This window comes from Rhinoderma darwinii, chromosome 4 (assembly GCF_050947455.1).
Source record: "Rhinoderma darwinii isolate aRhiDar2 chromosome 4, aRhiDar2.hap1, whole genome shotgun sequence".
In the NCBI taxonomy this organism is placed as follows: domain Eukaryota; kingdom Metazoa; phylum Chordata; class Amphibia; order Anura; family Rhinodermatidae; genus Rhinoderma; species Rhinoderma darwinii.
The window spans coordinates 278,828,038-278,844,574 of NC_134690.1; the positions used below are offsets into that span (position 1 = coordinate 278,828,038).

Here is a 16,537-nt window from a genome sequence, read left to right on the forward strand (position 1 = left end):
AGTCTGTATGAATTAATAGACAGTAGGCCTATTGTCAGCTGCACTATTGTATCAGATTTTTCAAGCCAGAAGTGTACATATAAAATAATAAAAGAAGCAATGCTTTTACAATTTATTAGTATTTTCAATTTCTTCTGTTTAATTAAAGAGGCCCTGTCACCACATTATAAGTGCCCTATCTCCTATATAAGGAGATCGGCGCTGTAATGTAGGTGACAGTGATGCTTTTTATTTAGAAAAACGATCTATTTTAAACCACTTTATTAGCGATTTTTAGCTTTATGCTAATGAGTTTCTTAATGCCCAAGTGGGCGTGTTTTTACTTTCGACCAAGTGGGAGTTGTACAGAGGAGTGTATGACGCTGACCAATCAGCGTCATGCAGTCCTCTCCATTCATTTACACAGCAGCATCGCGTTGTTACTAGAACACGATGTGCAGCCACATACACAGACATTAACGTTAATCAAGTGTCCTGATAATGAATATACATTACCTCCAGCCTGGACGTCATGTGTATTCAGAATCCTGACACTTCTGAATCTTTTCTGTGAGATTTCCAGCAAGGGAAACAAAATCTCGTTTACATCGTAATCTCGCGAGATTACGCGTGGCTTGCTGGAATTCTTATTATTTTCATTTTTATATTTCATATATTATTTTTTATATCAATCTACTCATGCTGGTTACACTCACAAGCATATGCAGACAACATGTATAGAATTGTACACTTAACATTTGTATAGAGGTGTATTTATATTTATATAACTTTTATACAACATATATTATGCATAGAATTGTACACTTAACTCTTGTATATAGGTGCATTTATATTTATTTAATTTATACACAACATACATTAATGTAATTGATCATATACATTTTCATAGATTGTGTTGTCTTTTACATTGAATTGATTTACTGTTACGCTGCCATTTAAGGACCCTGCACTATGTATATATACTTCTTGAATACATCTGCTACTCAGCAAAAATGTCTGTGTTTGCGTGCTTGTATATATATATTTGTTTGTTGGTCTGGTGATGTATGCAATAACGGTGTGTAGCGCTTTATTATTATAATTGCTTTGGGTGACACTCATTCATCCATTCATGTTGTTGTTTTTATCTTCTTCATTCATTCAAAAAACAACATCATGCATGCTCTACTGTGGTTTTTTCCTGTTCTCTTCTCGGGGTACTAAACTGTGTAGGGAAAGGTTAGGGATAAATACTTCACCTATTCATGGGCGTTTGCTTTTCGCCTTCTTATGTTTGGATTCAGCGCGCCCCTGGTGGCGGCAATGCGCACTACTGGTGCTCTCTGCACGTGTCTTTTCTGTGCTGTGCGTCTGCGCGGTGTCGCGGCCCGGCCCTCGGCGTCCTGGCTCGGACTCTGATGTGGGACATGTGCTTTTTGCACCTTCTGCTTCCGGGTCCGTGACCCGGATATCGATGGGCCGGCCCGTGATTCCGCGCTCACAGCTGATCCTGACAATATGTACACTTTTCTCCTTGGTGATTGGTGAGGGGCTACTTTAAAAGGCTGGAGAGTGGGCTACGACACCACCCCCAGACGAAGGCTTCCGGGCCGAAACGCGCGTCGGGTTGCACGCCAGACATTTAAACCTGGAGATGGGTAAGAGACATTCTTACACATTGCGATGTGTATATACTTTTTGCTATTCTCTGTAACTGCGTATGGACTGTTGTCCCAGATATATTATGTAGAGAAACTACAAAGTGTACACATCTTTGATGCATTTATCTCCTAGCACTTTGCATTTACATACAGTTGGCTGTTTGCATACCACCTTTTTAACATGCATTGTTATCTGACATAGGTGTGCTCAGTCTGTCTACATAGTGCCGCTCTGTGATATATGTTCTGGTTGTCTATTTCTCTCTTGTGGTAATCATCTCTATGTTTTTATATATGTGTTTATTTTAATTGATCTAATAAACTTTCACTGTTTTAAATTTACCTTTCGTGTGTCAGACTCCAAGTTATAGGTTTTGTTGAAAGTAAAAATACGCCCACTTAGGCATTAAGCAACTCATTAGCATAAATCTAAAATCGCTAATAAAGTGGTAAAAATAGATAGTTTTTTTTAAATAAAAAGCATTATTGTCACCTACATTATAGCGCCGATCTCCTTATATAGGAGATACTGCACTTATAATGTGGTGACAGAGTCTCTTTAACTGTGAACAATTACTTTTTTCTTATGTAAACTCTTAATATTTTTGCAATATTTAGTTTAACTTGTAATAAAAATATACTGTAACTTATCCTTTTAGCGACATAGGAGTTAATTTCTAGATACTTTTCTATTCTTTAAAAGAGAAACTTCCTTCCTCTAAATAAATTGATGAATGATTTTGATCTTCCTTGGGTTGCAATTACAGCAAATATGTTGGAAGGGAAAAATTGCTTCTCCCATAACTGTCACCTTTAATTTTAATAGACATAAATTGTACCAGAGCGTGTCATATTTAATTTTTTAGCTAGATTATTTTGACCCTTGCATTAAAATGCTTCAGTATTTATGACACACAGTGGGGTTTTTAAATAACAGAACCTATTGATGATAAAATGAATCATTCTGTTTGCTGCATTCCTTTATAAGCACAAAAAAATAAATAAAACAAGTCCATAGGCAATACTGTGTAAATGGTCGAAATTTAGATGGAGTATAACATCGTTCCATATGCCAGCTTGTAAACAGAATTTTTATTCAAAATGCAACTTTTCCATTTTTTTTTATTACTTATTCTTCGACATATGCCATTTATATATGGCTTTAAGTTAAATTATCATTTTACATTCAACCAATAACTATTTGTGTTATGTTTTGTATATTATTATTAATAATAATAAGTGAAATAAAAACCCAGATATAAACAATATTTTTTTCACATGAACATTTTAATGTAATCTCCACCTTTTAGACAAATCTGATTAATCCTGCAGCTAGAGAGAGTAAATGGCATGACTTGAATGCTGCCAAACTGTTTCCTTTTAAGCAGTACAGTGCAAATCCAACTTTGAGATGTCTAACAGTCTGGTTGCCAGGGTGCACTGCCTAACCACTTTTCAATCAAGTTTTCTGGCAACACTTCCCGATCCGTCTGTCACAAATTATTCTAGTCTTTATCTCAAGATTGAACTGAGGGAAAGAAGAAGCAAGGCTTGGAATGCAGATCACTTTGTTTATCAATATCCATACTTTTAGACAAATACATTTACATAAAGAGCTACTTTAAGTCAACTAAAATGATATCTCTTATTTTGATGACTGAATTCAGTATAATATACTTCACCCCTTAATGACTGCAAATACATGTTTCCACAGTGGTCATTAACCCCTTTAGGACGCAGCCTGTTTTGACCTTGTGGCACAGCCGATTTTTTCAAATCTGACATGTGTCAGTTTATGTGGTAAAAACTTGGGAATGCTTTTACCTATCCAAGCGATTCTGAGATCGTTTTCTTGTGACATATTGTACTTTATGCTAGTTGAAAAATTTGGTAGATAAATTCAATATTTATTTGTGAAAAACACCAAAATTTAGGGAAAATTTGCAAAAATTAGCATTTTTCAAAATTTAAATGTATCTGCTTGTAAAACAGATAGTAATACCACACAAAATAGTCTCTAGTTCACATTTTCCATATGTCTACTTTATGTTTGCATCGTTTTTTGAATGTTTTTTTTATTTTTCTAGGACGTTACAAGGCTTAGAACTTTAGCAGCAATTTCTCACATTTTTAAGAAAATTTCAAAAGGCTATTTTTACAGGTACCAGTTTAGTGGTGCAATGGTATTGAGGGCCTTATATATTAGAATCCTCCAATAAATCACCCCATTTTAAAAACTGCACCCCTCAAAGTATTCAAAACAGCATTCAGAAAGTTTCTTAACGCTTTCGGCGTTTCACAGGAAAAAAAGCAAAGTAGAGGGGAGATTTACAAATGTCATTTTTTTTTGCCGAAATTCATTTGCAATAAAAAAAAATCTGTAACACAGAAGGTTTTACCAGAGAAACGCAACTCAATATTTATTTCTCAGGTTCTGCCGTTTTTAGGAATATCCCTCATATTGCCCTAGTGTGCTAATGGACTGAAACAACGGCCTCAGAAGCTAAAGAGCACCTACAGGATTTTCGGGTCTGCTTATTTTTAGATTATATTTTAGGCACCATGTCGGGTTTGAAGAGGTCTTGTGGTGCCAAAACAGTGGAAACTCCCCAAAAGTGACCCCATTTTGGAAACTAGACCCCTCAAGGAATTTATCTAGGGGTATAGTTAGCACTTTGACCCCACAGGTATTTTTCTATATTTATTGGAGTTAGTCTGTGAAAATGAAAATCTACTTTTTTTCTGAAAAAAAATATTACAAAGAAATTTGTAATATTTACAAGAAATAAAGAAGAAAATGCACCCCAACATTTATAAAGCAATTTCTCCCGATTACAGAAATACCCCATATGTGGTAATAAATACCCCATATGTGGTAATAAACTGATGTTTGGACACACAGCAGGGCTCAGAAGGGAGGGAGCGCCATTTGTATTTTGGAGCGCAGATTTTGCTGGATTGGTTTTTAGTGCCATGTCACGATTGCAACGGCCTGGAGGGAACAAAACAGTAGAAACACCCCAAAAGTGACCCCATTTGGGAAACTACATCCTCAAGAAATTTATCTAGGGGTATAGTAAGGATTTATACCACACAGGTTTTTTGCAGAATTTAGTAGAATTAGGCCGTGAAAATGAATCTAAACATTTTTGTCCATTAAAATGTTGAATTTTTTCATTTTCACAAGGGATAAAGGAGAAAAAGGTCACCCTAAATTTGTAACGCAATCTCTCCCGAGTATGACAATACCCCACATGTGGTAATAATTATTTTTTTTCATAGAAATTAATTTACCTTTGCAGGAATGATCCTTTTTTGCTTTTCCATTTTAGTTTTTCACTCCACGACCTCCAAACGCCATAACTTTTTTATTTTTCCATGAATTGAGCGGTGTGAGGGTTTATTTTTGGCAGGACGAGCTGTAGTTTTTATTGGTACAAATTTTTGGTACATACAACTTTTTATCACTTTTTATTACATTTTATTTTGAGCTTTGGTGACCAAAAAACAGTGATTTTGGCGTTTTTAATTCTTTATTTCTTACGGCGTTCATAATGCGATATAAATGACAATTTTACTTTATTCTGCGGGTCGGTACGATTACGGCAATACCTTATGTATATAGTTTTTTTTATGTTTTGCAGCGTTTGCACAATAAAATCATTTCTTTATAAAATAATTTATTTTCTATGTCACCATATTCTGAGAGCTATAACTTTTTTATTTTTCTGTAAAAAAAGCGGTGTAAGGGCTTGTTTTTTGTGGGACGGGTTGTAGTTTTTATTGTTACTATTTTTGGGTACATGCGACTTTTCAATCACTTTTTATTCTATATTTTGGGAGGGGTGGAGACCAAGAAATAGTGATTCTGGCATTGTTTTTAGTTTTCTTTTTTGCGTTGTTCACCATGCAGTAAAAATAACATTGTTTTATAGATTGGGTCATTACGAACGCGGTGATAACAAATATGTGTACTGTTTTTTAACGTTTTCATTTTTTTCCTATAATAAGAGACTTATTATAGGAAAAAAAAATCTTTTATATTTACACTTTTGTAAAACATGTTTATTAACTTTTTTTTGACTTTTTTCTTTACTTTTTACACTTTTTTTTTTTACCTGCAGCTCTGATCGCTGCTAGAATACATTACACTACCTAGGTAGTGTAACGTATTCCAACGGTCAGTGTGACGTCACAGTCACTCTGACAGGTTAGTCTACTTATAGGCTTCCATACATGGCAGACCGGAAGGCTGTTGTCTGGCCCCCGGGTGCCCTCACAAGCATCAGCAGCCCCCACAATTGCATGGGGACTGCTGATGTGCTACAAACCCCCTACATGCAGAGATCGCAATCGAGCTCCACATTTAACGGGTTAATTGCCGAAATCAGCGGCAATGAGCCGCTGATCAGCAACAGTGGAGTGTCAGCTGTCAGGGACAGCTGACGTCCCGGTTCCTGACAGTGTGCATCGCGAATGGCAGTGACGTCCTGTCACTCTGACAGGAAGTCTATCAGGAGGCTGGTCCTGATAGGCTTCTGTACATGGCAAACACGGAGGCCATTACTTGGCCTCCGGTTGCCGTGCTAGTCATCTGCAAACCTCACAATTTCATTGTGAGGTCTGCAGATGTGCTAGGAACCACTATAATACGGCGATTGCAATCGATCACCGCAATTAAGGTGTTAATTGCCAAAATCAGCGGAATTAATCCACTGATCAGCATACAGTGGAGTGTCAGCTGTCAGGGACAGCTGGCCTCCTGGTTCCCGGTAACTCTACGTCCCTGTGCGCTAAGACACTGGCCACCCGGACGTACAGTTGTGTCGTGGTACGTCTACTGGTTAAAGGTATTTATGCTACAGCACTGTCTTTTCACAGCTCTGTGACAAAAGCACGGCACGGGTGTCCCATGTTGGCTAGAGTGGGTGTCGGGCTGTCTAGACAGCCAGGCTCCTGCTCCAACAAGGGGGATTGAAATTTTCTTCAAACCCACCCATTTAACTCCTTAGAAGCCGTGATCAATGGCGACCGCATCATCTAAGTGGTTTTAGGGGGAGGGGCTCTTTTTCTTGCGCCATCGGCACCCCTGAAAGCGATCACCACTGAAAAGTGTTTTTTTATGGCAGATGGGGGGCCCCCAGGTCTGCCTTCAGAGTATGCCTATTAGGTCCTTACAAAGGCAGGGCTTAATTATATGCCTTTCAGTGTTACCATGACACAGGCAGGCATAATACACTGCAATACAGAGGTATTGCAGTATATTTTAAAAGCGATCAAATAATCGCATAGTAAAGTCCCCTAGAGGGATTAAAAAAAAAAGCAGTTTATAATAAATAGATGAAAATTCCTAAGTAAAAAGAATGAGAAATTAACTTTTTTCCCTTACAAATTTATTTTTAATAAAAAAGACTAAAGAAAAAAAAAGTTACATATAATTGGCATCACCGCATCCGTAATGACACGTACTAAAAAACGATTATGTTATTTCATCAGCGTGGTGAACCTCGTAGAAAATAAAATAAAAAACAATTTCAGAATTGCTGTTCTCTATTCATCCTTGTAGCGTCCATGGCCACGGGCAGGGGTGTAACTAGGAAAGACTGAGCCCCATAGCAAACTTTTGACTGGGGCCACCACCTCCCCTGGGTGTCACACAACCCCCCTCCCTTGTAGATAGTGCCTTACTGTCCCCCTGTAGATAACGCCATACAGCCCCCCTGTAGATAACGCCATACAGTCCCCCCTGTAGATAACGCCATACAGCCCCCTATAGATAACGCCATACAGTCCCCTCTGTAGATAACGCCATACAGCCCCCCTGTAGATAACGCCATACAGCCCTCACTGTAGATAGCGCCATACAGCCCCCTCTGTAGATGGCGCCATACAGCCCCCTCTGTTGATAACGCCATACAGGGGAGCGGGCAGAGCTGGCGGGCGACACGAGCCCCCTCATGCCGCGGGCCCCGTAGCAGTCGATATGGCTGCTATAGCGGTAGTTACGCCACTGGCCACGGGCTGTCGGGTTTACTCACCTCTGGACACCCGCAGCCATGAATCCGTAGCTCTGGTCCCCATCTCCTTCCTAGGAGACGCCAGCGCTCACTTCCACTCCGGTCTGCTGTGTCTCGTAGGGTGTGTGCGCACGCTCGTGCCTGCTCTTAAAGGGCCAGCGTGCACACCTGTAAAACAATCATCATTATCAACCACATGATTTCCTGGTCTATAAGCAGGCCCCAGCCCCTCTGATCCTTGCCCTGAGCGTTGTTAGTTATCCCTTGTCTGTCTTGCAAATGGTCCCTTAGTGTTTCCCGTTCCAGTCGTTAACCATGCCCTGTTACCTGTTCCTGTATCCCGTGCTGTTCTTGTTCCTGTGCCTATTAGTGTCGGAGTCGTGTCTACTGCACCTGCTGTCGTTGCCACGTCCAGTGTCTTCTGTCACGTCCAGTGTCTTCTGCCATGTCCAGTGTCTTCTGCCACATCGGATACCACCACTGGCGCTACCTGCTGCACCGACCTCCATCCGTGCTGAAGCCACAGCCACTGTCTGGACTAGTTCAGGTACCCAAGTGTTACTAACTACTATAGACTTTTGTATAGACTGTGACCTGGTCAGCTGCCTCTCCGCTACGGCCTGCAGAATAAAGATGTTATGCTATTTGTACCACACGGTAAGTGACGTAAATATAAGAAGCAAAATAGAATAGTGAAATTTCAGGTTTCTTTTCATTACCCCCAAAACAGTTAATTAAATTTAAGTAATAAATTATATGTTCCCCTAAATGGTGCCATTAAAAAGTACATCATGTCCTGTAAAACAAGAGCCCTCACACAGCTATGTCTATAGGAAAATAAGAACATTTTGGCTTCTGAAATGCTATGATCAAAAAACTGGAAAACTGTGCTCTGTCATTTAGGCCAAAAATAGGCTGGTCACTAAAGAGTTAAGAATACAAAGTATAGATTACTTACTGCAAATTATTTACTGATGAAAGTACTTAGACTAAGGCTACACTGAGACTTTTTGTTATGCTACTGATTGATTTTTAACTATCGAGTGACAGCTGTAGTCCACAAGATTGCATGCAACTAAATGTACTCCTTTGGACTTCAGCTGTAGCTTGATCAATCAAAAATGAATCAGTAGCACTACAAAAAGTCTCAGTGTGACCTTAGACTAAAACAAATTAAGATTAGTGATTAAATATAAATACTTACTTGCATTTTAAATGACATTAAGGGCTCATTCACATGACCATATTTTACACTCCTCAACATTGAAATTGCAACCCCAAGAAGCAAAAAGGAGAATCTTATCCCAAAAGGCCTCATGATCAAGAATCCAACTGAATATACCTACAACACTCACTTTTCACAGAAACTTTGCTACAGATCAACTGAAAGACTGCGGAATCACTTTATTGGATTTTTTTACAACCAGAAGAGAACCATCCAAAATAAGATTAATTCCCTAAATGATACAATACAAGGACCTGGATCACGTCTAACCAAGCAAGTATTAAAGGAATTCTACAATAAATTACAACATCAACTTATCATCTGCAAACAAAAGAAACTCAACAGACTAAGGCCCCATGCACACGAACGTAAAAACGCCCGTAATTACGGCACGTTTTTACGGGCCCATGGACTTCTATTGGCCACAGGTACCTCTCCGTATGCTTACGGGAAGTGGCCCGGGCCGTTGAAAATATCCTATTTCAGGCCGTAATTACGGCACGGGAAGGCCCATAGAAGTCTATGGGGCTCCCATAATTACGGGTGACTACGTGTGTGCACCCGTAATTACGGGAGCGTTGCTAGGCGATGTCAGTAAATAGTCACTGTCCAGGGTGCTGAAAGAGTTAAACGATCAGCAGTAACTCTTTCAGCACCCTGGACAGTGACTGCCAATCACAATATACATCAACCTGTAAAAAAAAAAAAGACGTTCCTACTTACACAGAACTCCCTGCTTCTTCCTCCAGTCCGGCCTCCTGGGATGACGTTTCAGCCCATGTGACCGCTGCAGCCAATCACAGGCCAATCACAGGCTGCAGCTGTCACATGGACTGCCGCGTCATCCAGGGAGGTTGGGCTGGATGTCAAGAGAGGGAAGCGTCACCAAGGCAACGTCCGAGTAACTAAGAATTTATTTTACTTTTACTACGGAAAGGGTTGTCCCTTCTCTCTATCCTGCACTGATAGAGAGAAGGGCTGCCGATTACTGCAGTGTAATTTTGCAGCGAAAACGTGCCCGTAAATACGGGTGGAATACGGGTGACACGGGTCCGTAAATACTGGTGCAATACGGGTCGAATACGTGTGACCAAGGACCCGTATTTACGCCAGTGTTTACGGGAGGACAAAAATAAGTTTGTGTGCATGAGGTCTAAGGAAGAAAGTGGGTCTCAAAATACAAGACGGAAAGCAAAATCCACATAACCATTTGGATATACCATCCTTTGTTGTAAACCTCTCTCAGTATGAACCAAGCAAAATGTAGCAACATCTTGTCATCAAACACCATCCACATACCAAACACGCAACAGGACTATAAAATCACTGGCACATTCTCCTGTACATATTCCAATATAGTGTACATGATCCTGTGTACAAGGTGCATCAGTAAAAGAATCTACATTGGAGAAACAATACAAAAACTACAAACCAGGATGAATCTTCACAGACATACAATAAAACAGGAGGTGGATACACCCGTGGAAAAACACTTCTCTGGACCTGATCACAGTTTGGCAGATTTAAAGGTCCTAATACTAAAGGGTCATTTTAAGAACGAAAGAGACAGAAAAATTTGGGAATTCAAAATGATGATAAAATTCCAGTCATTGACACAAGGCCTCAATCTAACACCTGAATTGATGAGCCACTACATGGACACACGTCACATCCCCCATCAGAATGACTACAGATCCCTTATATCCTAAGTCATCACCCCTATAACCTCAGTTTTATTGCCCCGGCTTATCTTAACCCCTTCAGGACGCAGCCCTTTTTCAAATTTTCACTTTTGTTTTTTTCTCCCCACATTTCAAAAGCTATAATTTTTTTATTTTTCCCTCTATATCGCCATACGAGCGCTTGTTTTTTCCAGGACAAGTTGTAGTTTTTCATGGCACTACTTATTGTACTGGGAAGCTGAAAAAAAAATATTTGTGGGGTGAAATGAGCAAAAAACAGCGATTAATTTGGGGGTTTTGTTTTTACGGCGTCCATCAGGCGGTAAAAACTACATATTTACCTTATTCTACAGGTTGATATGATTACGGCGATACCAAATTTACATGTTTTGTTTTATGTTTTACCACTTTTAAAAAAATTAAACCATTTGCTAAATTAAAAAAAAGTTTGTGTCGACGTATTCTGAGAGCCATAACTTTTTTATTTTTACATCAATTTCGCGATGTGAGGGCTTACGTTTTGCGGGGCGAGCTGCAGTTTTCACTGATACCATTTTGGGGTATATGAGACTTTTTGATAATTTTCTATTTCATTTTTTTGGAGCGCTAAGGTGTTTGTGTGTTTTGTATATACAGTGAAGGAAATAAGTATTTGATCCCTTGCTGATTTTGTAAGTTTGCCCACTGTCAAAGACATGAACAGTCTAGAATTTTTAGGCTAGGTTAATTTTACCAGTGAGAGATAGATTATCTTAAAAAAAAAACCTGAAAATCACATTGTCACATTGTCAAAATTATATATATTTATATGCATTGTGCACAGAGAAATAATTAATATATTATTATTTGATCCCTTTGGCAAACAAGACTTAATACTTGGTGGCAAAACCCTTCTTGGCAAGCACAGCAGTCAGACGTTTTTTTGCAGTTGATGATGAGGTTTGGTCACATGTTAGATGGAATTTTGGCCCACTCCTCTTTGCAGATCATCTGTAAATCATTAAGATTTTGAGGCTGACGCTTGGCGACTCGGATCTTCAGCTCCCTCCATAAGTTTTCAATGGGATTAAAGTCTGGAGACTGGCTAGGCCACTCCATGACCTTAATGTGCTTCTTTTTGAGCCACTCCTTTGTTGCCTTGGCTGTATGTTTCGGGTCATTGTCGTGCTGGAAGACCCAGCCACGAGCCATTTTTAATGTCCTGGTGGAGGGAAGGAGGTTGTCACTCAGGATTTGACGGTACATGGCTCCATCCATTCTCCCATTGATGCGGTGAAGTAGTCCTGTGCCCTTAGCAGAGAAACATCCCCAAAACATAATGTTCCCACCTCCATGCTTGACAGTGGGGACGGTGTTCTTTGGGTCATAGGCAGCATTTCTCTTCCTCCAAACACGGCGAGTTGAGTTAATGCCAAAGAGCTTAATTTTAGTCTCATCTGACCACAGCACCTTCTCCGAATCACTCTCAGAATCATCCAGATGTTCATTTGCAAACTTCAGACGGGCCTGTACATGTGCCTTCTTGAGCAGGGGGACCTTGCGGGCACTGCAGGATTTTAATCCATTATGGCATAATGTGTTACCAATGGTTTTCTTGGTGACTGTGGTCCCAGCTGCCTTGAGATCATTAACAAGTTCCCCCCGTGTAGTTTTCGGCTGAGCTCTCACCTTCCTCAGGTTCAAGGATACCCCACGAGGTGAGATTTTGCATGGAGCCCCAGATCTATGTCGATTGATAGTCATTTTGTAAGTCTTCCATTTTCTTACTATTGTACCAACAGTTGTCTCCTTCTCACCCAGCGTCTTACTTATGGTTTTGTAGCCCATTCCAGCCTTGTGCAGGTCTATGATCTTGTTCCTGACATCCTTAGAAAGCTCTTTGGTCTTGCCCATGTTGTAGAGGTTAGAGTCAGACTGATTAATTGAGTCTGTGGACAGGAGTCTTTTATACAGGTGACCATTTACGACAGCTGTCTTTAATGCAGGCACCAAGTTGATTTGGAGCGTGTAACTGGTCTGGAGGAGGCTGAACTCTCAATGCTTGGTAGAGGATCAAATACTTATTTCTCTGTGCACAATGCAAATAAATATATATAATTTTAACTATGTGATTTTCTGTTTTTTTTAAATATAATCTATCTCTCATTGGTAAAATTAACCTAGCCTAAAAATTCTAGACTGTTCATGTCTTTGACAGTGGGCAAACTTACAAAATCAGCAAGGGATCAAATACTTATTTCCTTCACTGTATATATATATATATATATATATATATATATATATATATATATATATATATATAATATGTATATATATATATATATATATATATGTATATATATATATATATATGTATGTATATATATATATATATATATATATATATATATGCGTGTGTATTATTATTTTTTACAGATTCACCGAGCAGGTTAAACAACGCTATATTGTGATAGTTCGGATTTTTACAGTCGCGGCGATACCACTTATATTAACTTTTTTTTTTAACATAGATTTAGGGGAAAAATGTGAAAAGGTTTTTTTTTTTAACTTTTAATACTTTATTATTTTTGGAACATAACAAAAATCTTTATTTAACTGTTTTTTACTTTTTTTTATTAGTCTCCCTAGGAGACTTGAAGCAGCGATCGTTGGATCGCTTGCATGATATACTGCAATACTAATGTATTGCAGTATATCGTGATTCTGACAGTCTACTGGAGGCAGAGCTTCAAAGGAGTACAAAGATGGCGGACCTATGGGCTTTTGTTTGGCCCCCAGGCTGCCATACCAACTGTTGTAACCGGCCGATCGTGCCGCGGGGGGGGGGGGGGGCGTGATCATGTGTTTGAGGTGGCGCACCCCTGATTCTAACACTTTAAATGCCGCAATTGCGATTGATCACAGTATTTAAGGTGTTAAACGGGCGGAATCAAAGTGAACTTTGATTCCGCTCATTGCAGGGAGGTGTCGGCTGCGTGTAACAACCGTCACCCACTGTGTATGGAGCGAGCTCAGCCCGAGAGCTCGCTCCATACTTCCCCTTAACCCTTATCACGTACAGTTACGTGATTTTGCGTGAAGGGCTTAATGATGTATCACCTCATGTACTAATTGTATTTGTGTAACATCTTAAATGCTGTGTTTTTTTTCTCAGTCATTCATTTGTAAGTTGCCTGTAGAAGGGGCCTCTGCGCTCTGAAAGCTTGCATATAGAACTTTTATGGTTAGCCAATAAAGGTATCATACCTACTATACTTTTGTCTTTTTTGACACAAAAGTATTTAACATTGCAACGCCAAGAAGGAAACGTTTTGGAATTGTGGAAATCACAGGTTCCAATAACATGTTAATGATATGCAAATAATAAAAAAAACTGGAAACAATATATTCCAAACATCTTGATTTATTCAGTATTAAGTATGAGTGCCATGCGCAGACATTCACACACTTACATGTCTAGGCATGCTTTCAATGAGGTTATTATTTGTTTTTTTCCTGAATGCACATGGGCAGGCAAATCCTCAAGATTGGCTGCTGGCAGCTCCCTTTGCAATTGCTGACCAATGACGACTCAGATTTGCTTGATGGGAGATAAGTCCAGAGACGCTGCAGGCCATGGTAGCATGTTTAGGCTACGCAGGTTGCTCACATTAACACGAGCAACATGCGGCCTGGTGTTGTCCTGTTGAAAAACAGCTTCTGAGACACTTTGGAGAAATGGCCGTACCACTGGTTCCACGACCAAATCAACGTATTGCCAAGCTGTAAGTGTACTTGAAATAAAGACTAGAGGGGTCCGGCTACCATCCATTATGCCACCCCACACCATAATCCTGGGAGTAGGACCGGTGTGACGTTTCCTCTTCTGTGAGGGCCTCTTCAAGGCATTCCCCACATGGTCTCCTGGCCAAACTCCGGCTATAACTGTGTCCAAGACAAAAACGGGACTCATTGAGGAAGAGGATAGACCTCCATTTCAGCCTCCATTGCTGTCTTGCTGTGCACCATGATAGCCTTTGAGAGCGGTGGCATGTGGACAATGAAATAACTGTAGCTAGACGTCTGGCTCGTAGCTCAATGTTGTGCAAATGCCTCCTGATCGTTTGTGTCGACACTGGTTGCCGCCCTAGGCTTGGGATGTGATGTCCAATTTTAATTTGCAATACAGAATGTATCACTACGCGCCATTCTTCCAATCAGACAATCCATCCGTACAGAGGTTTGCCTTTGCTCACCTCTTGCTGTCATTCCCTTTTGTTGTTGTACTCCCAACCTCCGGGAAACGCAACGTTGAATAGTGCTGACATCTCGGCCTAGGCATGTAGCGATCTGCCGGAGTGATAAACCAAGGTCTCAGAGTTCAAGGATTCTGCCCCCCTCAGTTTGCGACAAGTGGTGATAACTGGCACATCGACAAACAGGGGGTATCGCACAATCATCCCACATCACTTTTATGCCAGTCCCACATGCCACGGATTGGAGCTAGGTGCTTGAAAATTTGATAATTTGCACCTTAGCAATACCTGCTACTTCCTCTATTTGCATAACCTTACGGCTTGCCCTTCTTGGTGTTGCATTTTCAATGTTAAGGATTGTAGATCCCTGTGGTGCAGATTTGTAACATAGCCTGCTATGGGCCCATACTGTACCTCTGTGTGTCTTTGATTTTACGCAAGAAGCACACAAAGGCTTTCTTCTCATGGAGTACTTTGAGAATTCTGAAGAAAAACATTGGTGCATGCTCCATCACATGACATATTATGGAGACATTCTCCCCTAGAGGCATTTCTCATACCTCAGAACACTGAGGAAAGAACTTAAGACATGTGGTTTCATGCGCCAGTCTTAATCTAAAAACTAAAAAAACTATAAAAGTCACCATTTTTTTTTGCAAATAAGGTGTTCACCAAACTTTGCAACTTTTTTCACCCACAGTTTTGTCTCACAGTCATTAATAATTCCCCCTTGAATGCCTACACATCTATAATATGGAGTACTACCATGAAGGACTCTGTGCCAATGGCATTCCCATGTCATGATCCATAAGCTGTAGCACAGACAGGACAGGTACTCTATTAAAAATCTAGTACATGCGAAAATGGAGAAACCCTTCCTTTAATTTTCTATAGTTTTGGAATCTTATCTAAAAAAAACTTGTCAAAGGATACTTTTGGGTCACAGGACCTAATTTCTCCAAATATGTACATTATTTAGTGTAAAGTACAGAGCTAGATGACCTCATTATTACGAGAGAAGTCTTCACAGTAGAGAGTAGGGGGTATTACTAAAAACAATTATAATTTTGAAAATTGGGGTTACCTGGAATTTTGCTTTCCTTGATCTTGAAGGCAGCACCGAAGGGTTAAACCTCACTTTAACTCCATCCTAGGACTAGCCCACCTAAATAAAACAACAATTAGCATATTTAACCGACCAGGCTATAAGAGAACCTCCCTTCTTTACAATCACTGTGAAATAAATAGACACAAACTACTTGCGACAAACAAATTGTATTGGGGGGGTATTATGTGCTGCCTTCGGACTCAAGGAAAGCAAAATACCAGGTAACCCCAATTTTCACTTTCCTATTTCGTCCTCGGCAGCACAAAAGGGATCTAAGTAGCCAAGAATGGGGGGGAGGGTATTAAGAATTCATAGCTGCATTTAGAACGCCAGTGCCAAAGGCTGAACTCCTTGCATTGATGTAAAGCCTGTAATTCCTTACGAAGGTGGAAGAAGATGACTATGAAGCAGCATTGCAGATGTCGGTAAAGGACACATGAGCATTCTCTGCCCATGAAGTAGCTGTAGAACATGTGGAATGAGCTTTGATAGGAAATGGAGAGGAGGAACAATCAAGTTTAAAGTTTGTTGACTTCTAAGAGAGCTGATTTTAGCCATCTCGCCAGGGCATCTTTTAAGGCCTTCTGAAAAAAGCACAAAGAGGGTTTCTGTAGCTCTAAAGGGTTCAGT

At 40.0% G+C, this 16,537-nt stretch overlaps 1 long non-coding RNA gene across 1 annotated transcript; it reads right to left on the reverse strand.

Moving 5' to 3' along the window:
- Nucleotides 1-2,943: 2,943 nt before the first annotated feature.
- Nucleotides 2,944-15,965, reverse strand: LOC142761129 (uncharacterized). Its single transcript, XR_012883513.1, has 4 exons — nucleotides 15,884-15,965; nucleotides 7,985-8,277; nucleotides 7,679-7,825; nucleotides 2,944-3,168 (listed from the first exon to the last, which is right to left on the reverse strand). It is a non-coding gene; the product is annotated as an uncharacterized LOC142761129 (long non-coding RNA).
- Between the last annotated feature and the right edge of the window lie 572 nt (nucleotides 15,966-16,537).